The 11,631-nt window shown below is 44.1% G+C and overlaps 1 protein-coding gene across 1 annotated transcript in view; it reads right to left on the minus strand.

Moving 5' to 3' along the window:
• LOC134839112 (histamine H2 receptor-like) overlaps positions 1–10,666 on the minus strand; it is an 86,866-nt gene extending 76,200 nt beyond the window's left edge. Inside the window, exon 1 of the mRNA XM_063854550.1 lies at positions 10,420–10,666. The gene's annotated coding sequence lies outside the window, so the exon portion shown is untranslated. The remainder of the gene's footprint in view (positions 1–10,419) is intronic.
• Between the last annotated feature and the right edge of the window lie 965 nt (positions 10,667–11,631).

Genomic DNA, 11,631 nt, shown 5'->3' on the forward strand with positions numbered 1-11,631 from the left:
CCCATTAACTACAGGCCTCTTAAGCAGCTAGGGAGTCCTGGACTTATAGCAGAACCTCCCAAGCACCGAACTGGCATCGCCAGGATCAAGTTGGCAACCCCGGCGCAATTGAAGGTAGTAGACAAGCTGCTCAACCCGGGGGGGATGGAGTTGCCTGACGCTGCTTACGAAGGTCCAAGGTTGGCAGAGGATCCCAGGTACGGGAAGCCCTGTGGCGGCACCCAATTGGCCAAGACTCTGGCAGTTTATGATAGAGCAGATCCAGCTGCTGCAAGAGTGATCATTGTGGCGGGATCAGACTTCGAAGGAACGTCTCCCAAGTTGTTCTGGCCGGAGACTCTGGTATACTCTTTGCCAGGAGCCGAATTGAACCAGATGTTGACCCTAGTGGTGGCAATAAAGTCGGAGATGCCCTGTGAACCTGAGCTGCTATTGTTTGCAGGAATGAATGACCACCTGCACGCGATGGGACTTCTTGAGCAACTGAAGGGCAAAGAGATTCCGACATCAAAGAAGATATGGGAGGCTATTCAGGCTTTATTTGCGGCGATGAATGAGGTACAAGAGAACGTAGCCTCGAGATTTGGGTCCAAGACAAAGGTGGTGTTTACCACATCCCCAGGATACGCCAGCATGCCACCCGCCCTACAATTCGTGTATGCGGTCTTAATCTTGATAGCGGAAGGGAGTGAATGGCGGATTCTGATGGCAGCCCCCAATCGAGAGCTGGAGCCAGTAAACTTGAGACTTTACAGATCAGAATTACCAGCGGCATGGGCTGACATATCTCATGCGCTGAGGGGCTTTTACGGACTAGCCGATGTCTTGATTGTATTGGATGAGGTACTCTTGCTAGAGATATCGAACTTTGCTAGACAACTCAAGTTCAGCCCAGTCATCGGGGACGATCACCCGGCGATAAACCAGTTGACGGCCAGCCTGTGGTTCCGGAGTATGGATGTGAAAGTCGCAAACTCCACCAGCAGGACTAGAGGTCCCAGCAACGAGAGAAGAAATGTGGTCGAGACGGAGAAACAGTTAGAATCGATGAAATATCGCTTGACCCAAGAGAATGGCTGGTGGCCATTCCTGACACCAAGGCTGGAGAACGCCACGAATAAAACGAGGGAGGAAGCACCACTCCTCGTGAAACAAATCTGGAGTTTTCTAGAGAAGCAACTGGAGCTAGCTGAAAGGAGAGACATGACGGTGGTTAGATTTGTCTCGGCCGCCAATGAAGTGACGATTGGAGGATTTTGGAGAGAGCACGCCAACGGCGAATTGAAAACTAGGAGAGATTACGAGATTCTCAAGTTCTTGAGTCCTTGCTGGGAGAGAGAATTCTTGGCAGGAGTGTTCGGCACCACGGCGACTATCTTCGGAGCCTTCGTGCAGGAGATACTGGGCATGCCCATCAGCCTGCTCTTGGCCCTGTATTTGGTCTACCCCAGATACTTGTTCAATATGGGTCCAGCATATATGTTTAGTCGGGGAGTGGAGACACTTCGAGTTGATGGGTATCTGGCACTAGTGCTCTTGACCCATGGGGAATTGGTGTCGTTTCATCGGTTAATGGAATATGGAGAACCTCTGTCTATGGGGAAAGTCCACACGAGCATTGAAACCAGCTCCTACAAGTGCGCCGCAGGGTTGAAGACACTACTGGTGCAATACCTCATGATGCAGAATCGATACATGACGGGTGAAGATGAAAACCCAACCTCGAGAGAAGAATGGGAGAAGGCGAACAGAGGGATGCCTCTGTTGACGGACCTGTGTCTGGCAATGAGGTCGGACCCAATGGGGATAATCCGAGGTCTGGAGGAGGTGGTGACCTGCATCTATGGTCCAGCAGTAACGTACGCGTTTCCAGATCCCCTGGTGATAACGTATCGTCACTCGGTGACGCCCTTGAGTCTCATCAGCGTACTGGATGGTGCAGCACTGAATTGGTGTCAGCAAGAAGTGCTCAGGGCGCGTATGAGCAACACGGTACTCTTCGGAAAAGTGAAAGATGCTGAGATGATGGTGTGCAATTTCAGGGGACAAATGCAATGCAGAATGGGAGGCAAGCGAGAGGGCCCTATTGAAATGTATCCCAAATTCTGGAACTTGAACCCATTGACGGCGGACGGACGAGAAATCTTGAGAATTCCTGCCTGGAAGGAGTGCTTCGCACTGGTGAAGAGGGAGCTAGAGACCATAATGGAGAAAGAAATCCTCCCGGCAACCATGCCTGAGTTCCCAATAGTCAGGAGGATGACCTTAGGTATGAATAGTCCCTTGGTAGTTCCCTCCATAATGGCGAGGATGAGGGCGGAGGAAATGCAGAAGGATTTCACTGATGGCTGGGACCCCCTGTTCATTGGCTACACGGCGGCGGTCTATTTCCATACCAGCGAGATGAAGGTAAATTCGTGGACGACGCAAGCGAAAAAGAGTAGAGGTTCGCAGCCCCCAGGGTATGAGGTGAGGAAAGTCTTGAGAACTCTTGAGAAGGAGGGACTTGATAACATGTTGCCCATATGGGATGATGGCAGGATGATCGTGATGGAGGGGCACGTCGCACTGGTGGACGACATGAAATTTGCCACGAGAAAATATAAGGCGCCCTATGGCTTGGAACAGGTGGAAATAAGACAGGAAGGAACAGAGCTAGATGCAGCAGGTCAACTGCACGTAGCACTGACGGAATACAAGAAGCTGGATCCTGCGACACCATCACCACTGTCCGTGGACACGCCTGGAGACAAGAGGAGCGGACCCGTTGAGGATCGATTCAAAAGAATTCTTGAGAGAAGAAGAAATGAATCGGAGGAAGAAAGTATGGATGAAACTCTCAGTGAAGCTGGAGAGGACATGGAGGTGGGGAATACACCTGAACCAGGGCCATCAGGGGAGGAACTCACCACTCAAGAGCTGTTGAAAGACTTGAGCGAAGAGAATTGGGCAGATACTGCCACACCACCTCTGAACCCGTCCCCGCGGAAGAACCTAGAATTGCCATTGGCAGGTGAGACCTTCAATATGGGGATGTTACTCTTGAGCTCGGAGGAAAGGGGGAAGAACACGTTCGAAGGGAACAGGGACATATTCTTGGGATCTCTCGAGGATGACGCTTGGCAGGAGTTCCTGGAGGAATTCAATCGAGAAGTGGGCAGCGAGACGACGCTGGACAAGTTCAAGAAGGAACTGTGGGACGCAGTAGTGAGATTCGGGGAACCGCTCCTGATAGGAACGGGCCTGGATGAGAAAGCAAGAAAAGAGCTGCTGAACAAGCTAGTGGAGCTGAGGAACGCACGATCGAAGACTAGAAAAGAGAAATGTGAGGACAGCTCTACTCTGAAACAAAAAACTGTGGATAAAATGGTTGATGATATAAAAAGGGATAAGGTTGGGACTAGTAATATGATTAAAAGTACTAATATCCTTAAGGCTCGAGCAGGGGGGAGGCAAGAGTTGGAAGGAGTGGATGGAGAGGTCGAATCAATGATGATAGCCACAACCCCCTCGAGCAGAGATGTGAAGACTCGCAAGAGGAAGAGAGAAGTGGAAGGATGGGGTAGTCCTTCAGTGGATGCTGTTTCGGAAGGAAACTTGAGAGAGACGGCGCCCATCGTTTTGGCCCGATGCAAGACGGCGGCATACAAGAACAGCTCGGAGCTCAGGAAACCACTTGAAGTGGAAAAGGAAATAGAGGTTTCCACCAGTTCGACGTCAGAAGAAGACTTCAAGCCTCAGAAGGTAAACGTGAAGAGAGGTTCAACGAACGGACAGGTAGGGGAAGTGGAGATCGGCAAAGAATGGATCTCGAAGGCACATCAGGACATGGGCAAACAAGTGACGAGTGATCCATTGGAGAGGAGCAAGACGAGGAACACTTCCCGGACGTGGTGGGTGGCCCTCGAAACATTGAAGGAAATGGAGGACTGCTTGAAGAAGTTGGACAGTGGAATAGCTCGCAGGCGACGCAATTGGGCCACCCAGCAAAGAGCCGAGGTTAATAAGATAGAGATGGCAAGTCATCTGAAGAGGTCCTGGCAGAGTTTGTTGAAGGATCATTTTGAAGAGGCGATGAGAACATCCTCATCAGCACCGCCACTAATGGCGAATCCCTTCGTTAGAACTGCGGGACAATTAATGTTCACCTGGAGTCTGGTGGGAATAGAGTTGGAGACATTGACCTCGTATGACAGGCTGAAGTTGGGAAGCAAGAAGCTAGAGGTGTATCAGGCACTGATGCAACACGTGGCCAGGGACAATTCAGGCTTGAGCCTGGCTAGAAGAAAAGATGCCACATGTTTCTTGAGATGGACAATGTCTATGATGTCTGATAGCACCATCCTGGCATGCCACCAGAGAGCAAGTGGAAGTAAAACCATGGAGAGAAGAGTCTCAACGATCATCTTGAACGTATATCAGAGTACAGGAATAGAGAAAGAAGATAGCTCCAGAGTATCCTTGGAGAACCATCGAAAGCTGGACGAGGTACGGAGGTTCTCTAATAAGAAGTTTGAGGAAGAACATGATGTTCACCGTAACCTGGCCTCGGCAGAGCAGTACTCGAGACTCAGCGAGAAGAGGGAATACCAATATGTGTCTGGAGTGATGGGAATAGCCTACAATCCCTTCTTAGACTCGGAAGCTGGAGGAGCCCACAGAAACCATGAGGTAGCGGAGCTACTGAAGTTTTGGACAGAAAGAATAATGGAGATAGACGCGGTGGAGAAAGAGGGGCCGAGCCTGGGCCTGATTCTTGAGGAAACACCAGAGGTGATAAGCATGCCGCGCTCGAACAAGAGGGTTGAAGTGAATATGGGCGGTGGAAATGGCTTGTTAACCACGAACTTGGGAGTGATATGGAAGCTACTAAGACCCTCCTGGTGTCCGCATCCCCATGCGAGTCTGATCGAGGAAACCACTGAGCGGGTGAGGTTGGCACCAACGGAAGATGAAGATCTGGCGAAGTTGAGTGTGCTGCATAAGCTAATCACGCCCCAGATGCAAGAGCCAAGCGAAAGGATGAGCGAACCTGGGTCAGCAAAGAAATTGGAGCCGGGTAGTTGTCTGGATTCGACGTGTGGGAACGGAGAGCACATCTGCGATGGACGGTCATGCGTCAGAATACTGTCGTTTCAAAAAGAAGACCTGATCACTTGGTTCGAAGACATCACAGAAAGGGAGAAAAGTGAAGTGCAAATAATAGCGGAATGCTACGCGAGAACCACGGTGAATATAGCGACAGCTCTCGGATTCTTCTCGAGAATGTGTGGTCTGCAGGCACTGGAGAGACTGGAGTCTGAACATCATTTAGTGACGGCGTTGAGCGTAGAATCTTGGCCCGGGGTGTTGCAGGTGACTCAAAAACACATCCGGAGCTGGAAGGTTGGTCTTGAGGCGGAAATGGGATTTCCCTTGAGCGAAGCTTATGGCTTGCCATTGAACGCGAAGTCGCTGATAGGGTCAATGATGGCCAACTTGTGCGGAAGTCACTACCCGCTACACATGGCGATGGTGGAAGTCTCCAGCCAGAGAATACTGGTGGACAAGGCCTTCTCAGTGCCCAAGTGCGTGAGGTTGGCTCGAATGTCGCATCACTCGCACAAGTTGTTGAGAAAAATCAAAGGGACAGTACCAAAAGAATTGAGAGATGACTTGAGTGAAATCTGGGGAGAAGATCTTCTGAAGTTGGAAAGAGAAAACACAAGCGATCACGAGAGACAAAACGTGATCGGGAAACCTGTGGGAAGTACTCCAAACCTGGAAGACAACGACACGATGCACGAGAAAATGATGGAGCTTGAGCCTCTCTTGGAAGCCTCAGGGGAGCGTAATCTCAGGAGCATTGAGATCTCTCATGGGGAATGCCCATGCCACTGTTTGGCACAAACGGTGTGGTATCCAGATCACAAGAACCTTTGCCTGGTGTGGGATGTGGAAGAGATTCGGTCGATCGGACTGCCGGATCACCGGCAGAAGGTGACGCTCTTAGTAGTGAGTACGATGTTAGCTCTGAGATGGATAGAAGAGAATATAACGAAGTATCGGGAGGCGACGACGCCAACGGCTGAGTCAATATACGCGATAGACTACAGCAGGAGACTTGAGTTGTTTGAGACTGCGTGCAAAGTATTCGCCATACCAACGGAAGTCAGGCACGTATGGAGTCGCTTGAGGTACTTTCCATGGTTTCGGGCGACACTGACGTCTTGGTTGTACAGGGCAACGAAAGATCACATGAAAAAACATCAAAAAGAGTATCGACAGTTCCAGGCCGAGATTGGGCCGGAAGCTTTCAAGAGACCCCTGCTAACCCATCGTAATGCGATCACGACGGGATGGAAGAGAGTGGGTAAGATGTCTAGAGACAATACCAAAGCGAGGGAGTCGATACTAGAGGAAGACCTGGCGAAGAACGTGAGCTTGAGCCTGCACAACTCCTTTTGCCTGAACCGAGAAGCTAGGGTGAAGGCACTACCCAACCAAGCAAAGAGATTACAGGAACAGAGAGAATGGATGCGATCCTATGAACAGCTGAAGGCTTGGGAGGAGATTGTGATTAGTTCCGATGATGAAGAGGAACTGTTGAGACAGTTTGCCGCATCTAGCACCTCAGGATGCAGTACATCCAAGGCGAAGAGCACGAGATGAATGGGCAAATCGGATGGATCTTGAGTCTTGAGAGGGAAGGGGGGCTTGAGTGTGAATCCGAGTGAAACTTGGATTCACGAAAAAGAAATTTTAACAAAGTAAATATTGTTACTAATATACTACATCTACTATATAAATCAAAATGCTGCATGACAATTTCCTGATTGAATAGGACAAAAGAGATTTTTAAATGATTGGCTTGAAAAGCGAAAAATTCAAAGGTGCAGGTAAATGCAGATTTTGATTGCTGTTTAGCAATAGTGTGAAAATTTTAAATGGTCGTGAATTTTGGGGTGTAGATAATCTTAAATCTGCTGCAAACTTCTGTAAATGACCACTGGCACTGTATCTTGAGCAACACTCGGTTTTTCTGGGACTCACTGGCAGAAGACAGCGCGCGATGAGGACATCGATCTCGAGTCCGGGGAGTATGTGCCAGTCGGTCATATTTGGAAGTTTGACCTTGAGAAGAGCAGAAAATACTTGATTTTGGAGAGAAATTTAATTTTTCAAAAATTCGAATGGAACATGTCATGCACGATTTTCTCGCGATAACTGAAAATCAGAAAAAGAAATCAGAACAATTTTAGAGCAATTGCGGGAAAGTTAGAAAGTAAAAACGAGTGGGAAATTGCTATTCGCAATTTCCGTCTATATACAATCGAGAGTAGAGCTGTCCTACTTGAAATAGAAGACAGAGTATCCCCGAGAGAGCGATTACTAAAGTTGGACCAGAGTGAACCTTCAGCGGAAAGGCGGACAACTAGAGTGTCCCAACGGTCCAAGAGAACTCAAATTCTAGAGCATGAACTTATCCTTGCTGTCCAAACTATAAAACATTAAACTTCTCTTAGTTATTTATTTCTTGAGTTAGTTACTGACTGGATTATTTTCCCAATTCTTGAGCGTGCTGCTATGTGAGTACAAATTTAAATTCTAGAGTGTGTTTTGTAATTGTTATGTTGAGGTAAGGCGAGTTTTAGGTTGATCCATCTGAAATGGATCAAAGTTACACTGTCTAATAAAAAGTAACCTAACGGATTGTTCCAACCCGGTTTTTAACGGCGTTCATGTATTTTGGGTATCTAGAGACCTAAGTATGGGGACGTTTCTAATTCTAGAGTGGGGGGATATTTTAGTAGTAGCCTTTAAGCTGTAACGGGTCGTAGTCTCATGTCATAAGCGAACCGAACTGGCTCCGACCGTTCTTGAGGTGGGAAAACACAAGAGATAGTGTCCCTGACCCTTGAGCCAGTGGTTATAGGGCCTATTTTTCTTAAGCCTCATGTGTGACTGCAGTAGACGAATGTTACAATGAGGTAAGTTTTACTATTCACAGACATTGGCTCAATATGAGAACTTCAGAACTAATTGTATAATTTTCAATTCAACTTAAATATAAATTTTTTTCTTCTCTTTTTGACATCAATTTTTGCAGCATGCACTTTTTTCCATGAGCATGTTTTTTGTTGTGATGATGAACTTGGCTGATTTTTTTCAATCAATGCAAAATCGTTCGACTAAAAGAAAGGGATCTCTAATAAGTTTTAGTTTCGTGATAAAAGTTTGTGTTTATAAGAGCTAAAATGCGGCAAAATATCTCACGATAAATAGCTTCAAGTGGCTTTTTGTCCGCCTTTCGAAGAAATTGAGGAATTGATATGCTCGTGGTTGTTCTATCGTTCAATTTTACAAAACTACGGTCCCTCGAGGGATCAATCTCTTGATTTGCATGGTCTCTGCCGCGTGTGCAAACCAAAATGGTTAGCTGTCACGAGGCTGTCTAAACTGCTCGCTTTATAATTTACACGCGTGAAGAGTTGGCCTGTACTACAAAATCGTTCGTAATTGAATTGGAGCAGCTAATTGATTTTATTAATTCCATATACGACTCAAATTGTATCACTTAATTTTCAATATGATCAGCCTAAAACTCCTTGTTTTGCCAATAATTATTTTACCAAAACCTATTCGAGACCAATTAAATAGCATTCAGAACGCTCAGGGCTCTATTCTGATACGAGTTGTCTTGTCTTCATAGTTATAATGAATTATTATTGTCATAAAATCATCATAAAAAACCGTTATAATCAATTAATTAAAGCAAAAATGCGGGCAACTTTATTTTTTACAAGTTCTCTATTTGAGAATGGTGACTGACACACAATAATGATTACACGTCACCTCTTCTGCACTCAATGCGATATAATTTGGTACCTTCTGGCCTCTTAATAGGTAGATTACTGGTGATTAATCAAGCAGGGGGAGGAGAGGAGAGAAAAAGGATATGACAAATCTTCAGGTGACAAATGATCGCCAAACTAGGTCAATGAGGTAATTTTTTGTCTTGTAAAGGGTCATCACCATTTGTGCTGCAATTAAAAGATAACCGCTTTTAGCGGAAAATGTTTTTCATCTCAATCTAAATCGGTACTGGCACTTTTGTGGCTTTCAGTGTAAAATTATCAGGCGTAAAGAAAAATTAGATGTACGTGTGCCAGATTTAGTTGAAATTAATTCGAACTGTTTTTTTAAAGTCCGTTTTTTGGACTTGTTGTTCTACATGATAGATTTTTATTAAATTTTCAAACCAAATTTAAAATAGGATGTTTTCCATTTCTTTTCCAAATCAATGAGTATGAAAGAATGGCGCTATTTTCATATATATTTATTACACTCTGGAATGCTACCAACGTTTCAAAAAATACACTATCTAAATCGTTAAACTGCATAAAGTTGAGAACTTAAACACGTTTTCTAAAATTGGTGTTCTGGAACAAGTTTTCTGATAGACAAAAACTATGAGCAAAAGACATGAATAAAATAACCTCGGGGACAAAATGAAGTGTTTGTATTGAAAAAACTTCTAATCAAAAAGTTGTTTAAAGGCCGATTGCAAATATAACAGCATTTAAAATCTTCCATCATTTGAAAATTTTGTAGTGTCGAGAAAAAAATATTGCTAGTTCAGGGTCCATTGTTTTTTGAAATGACCAGTGCTTAAAAAATGCCCGCTAGTTTTTAAATATCGTGGTCCTTTGTTAAGCATTCATAAATATTTCGGCAGATGATAGTTTTTGTGAAAATGTTAATGTGGCGCCAGCCTGTCAAACAATACTTTGATCTCCTCACACACCCTCACCTCTTAAACCTTATAGCAATGCCCTGCATCCATATTGCATCCATATTGTCACGGTGCAGTGACAAACTGACCAATCTGATCGAAAAAAAAAACTAATTTTGACGCTGGAAGATTCAACTCTCTAGTATAAAGCTTGCTGGCTCTGGTATTGATTTCTTTAAGCACATCATGTTCAATCAACATCATTCGTTCTGTTTATTCAAAACAAGGTCTATATACTGCGATATGTGAAGTAAATCTTATTTTCCTTTTGAAAAAAAAAACAAAAACAAAATAACTGTGGGGCTAATTTTGCTTCCGAGATTGCCATCCCTAATGCCGATTTTCCCCCAATTCAGAGGGTCTTACTTGTCTTTCACTTGTCCACTGGGAGCGTGTTGCGCCAGAGAAGCTCTTGTTTTGTGCTCTTTAGCCCCGAAGTCTAACTGGTGAATTAGCTGCGAAACTGCAGACGTTGAAAGTATATGGGACTAATCTAATCTTCGAATGTTCACCGCCCTACAATTAGGCAAAAGAATAAGATTCCTTATTGACTGTTGAAGTATCTGTTCACATGAATGAGGCTCAATTTTCTAAATACCCAAAGGGATATAAAAAATCGCAGGGTGAGGTTTGTCATCACTTACCGGATGAAAGTCCAATTAATCGATCAGAGCCGACGCCTACCAGCGCCTTAGAACATGTCTATAGTTATCCATTTAGCACCTGGTGCTCGCAATTGTTGTATATAGTGGACTCAAGTTGGCTCGAAAATAGTAAGCGGTAAATTTATATCTATACCAATAAACTAGCATGTGTTTTGAAAAATGATACATGACAAGAAAATTGGTATAATTTTTCAACAAGTAGAACAAAAACAGGATTATATTTGGCGCAAATGAGTCAATTAATTTTTTAACTATGAAAGAAGTTTTTCGTTTACTTGAAGACTGTTCAAACGCTCTTCACGATAATTGATTCGTAATCGTGCGATTGCAAAAATAAGACATAAGATAAAACGAAAAAAAAAATCATTTTCAATTTGTGACGACAAAACCAAGTCAGAACAGTACATAACAAAAGGCTTTTCAAAAATGGCCGCGAAAAAAATAGAAACACATAAATGATAACAAAAGCTACAAACAGACGAAATCCAATTGTCAAGCTAAAACCAATTGTTATCTTGCGGGAACGACCACTTATAAAAGGAAGTGACAGTTGGTTGCAGCGGCAACTAGTTACATTTTTTGAAGCTGCTTTCATTTTGATTTTTGGAAACTGAATCACATGTCTTCCTTTGTTGGGGTTCGCTTTTTTGTTCTGAGTTTCACTTGTGCTAAGTCCGGTTTTATTTCTTCAGAAAAACTTAAGTTTTTAAAAAGCCTTTTTTGCCTGCATTCTTCACCATCTGAAATATGCCATCAGCAAAATTTAAAAACATGATTCAGATTTATTTGCACGTCACCAGACGCAAAATTATCATATTGTACCCGCTATGTGAGGCGACAAAATGGAGATATTTTCCAATTTACTTTCTATAAATCAAAAGTCTTATAAAGTTTATTTGTACGGGAAGTTTTATTGGTTGATCGTATATTTTATATGGATTAGATCTTAACAATCAACAAGACTGCCCGAATCAGGGCGAAGCCCTAAATGTTCCGACTGCCTTTTAAAGTATATGGAGCAATAATAACATTAAAAAATTAAATGTAACAAAACAAAATAAAAAAAAATTGAAAATTTTAGCAAAACTCATTCCCCCACACGCCATATACAGTACGAAAGAATAGATTTTGCTCCTTGTAACAGAACAATTATGACAAATAAGCTTCTTTCAACCAATTTGGAGCGATTTC

The sequence above is a fragment of the Symsagittifera roscoffensis genome, chromosome 2, assembly GCF_963678635.1.
Source record: "Symsagittifera roscoffensis chromosome 2, txSymRosc1.1, whole genome shotgun sequence".
NCBI classification, from domain to species: Eukaryota; Metazoa; Xenacoelomorpha; order Acoela; family Convolutidae; genus Symsagittifera; species Symsagittifera roscoffensis.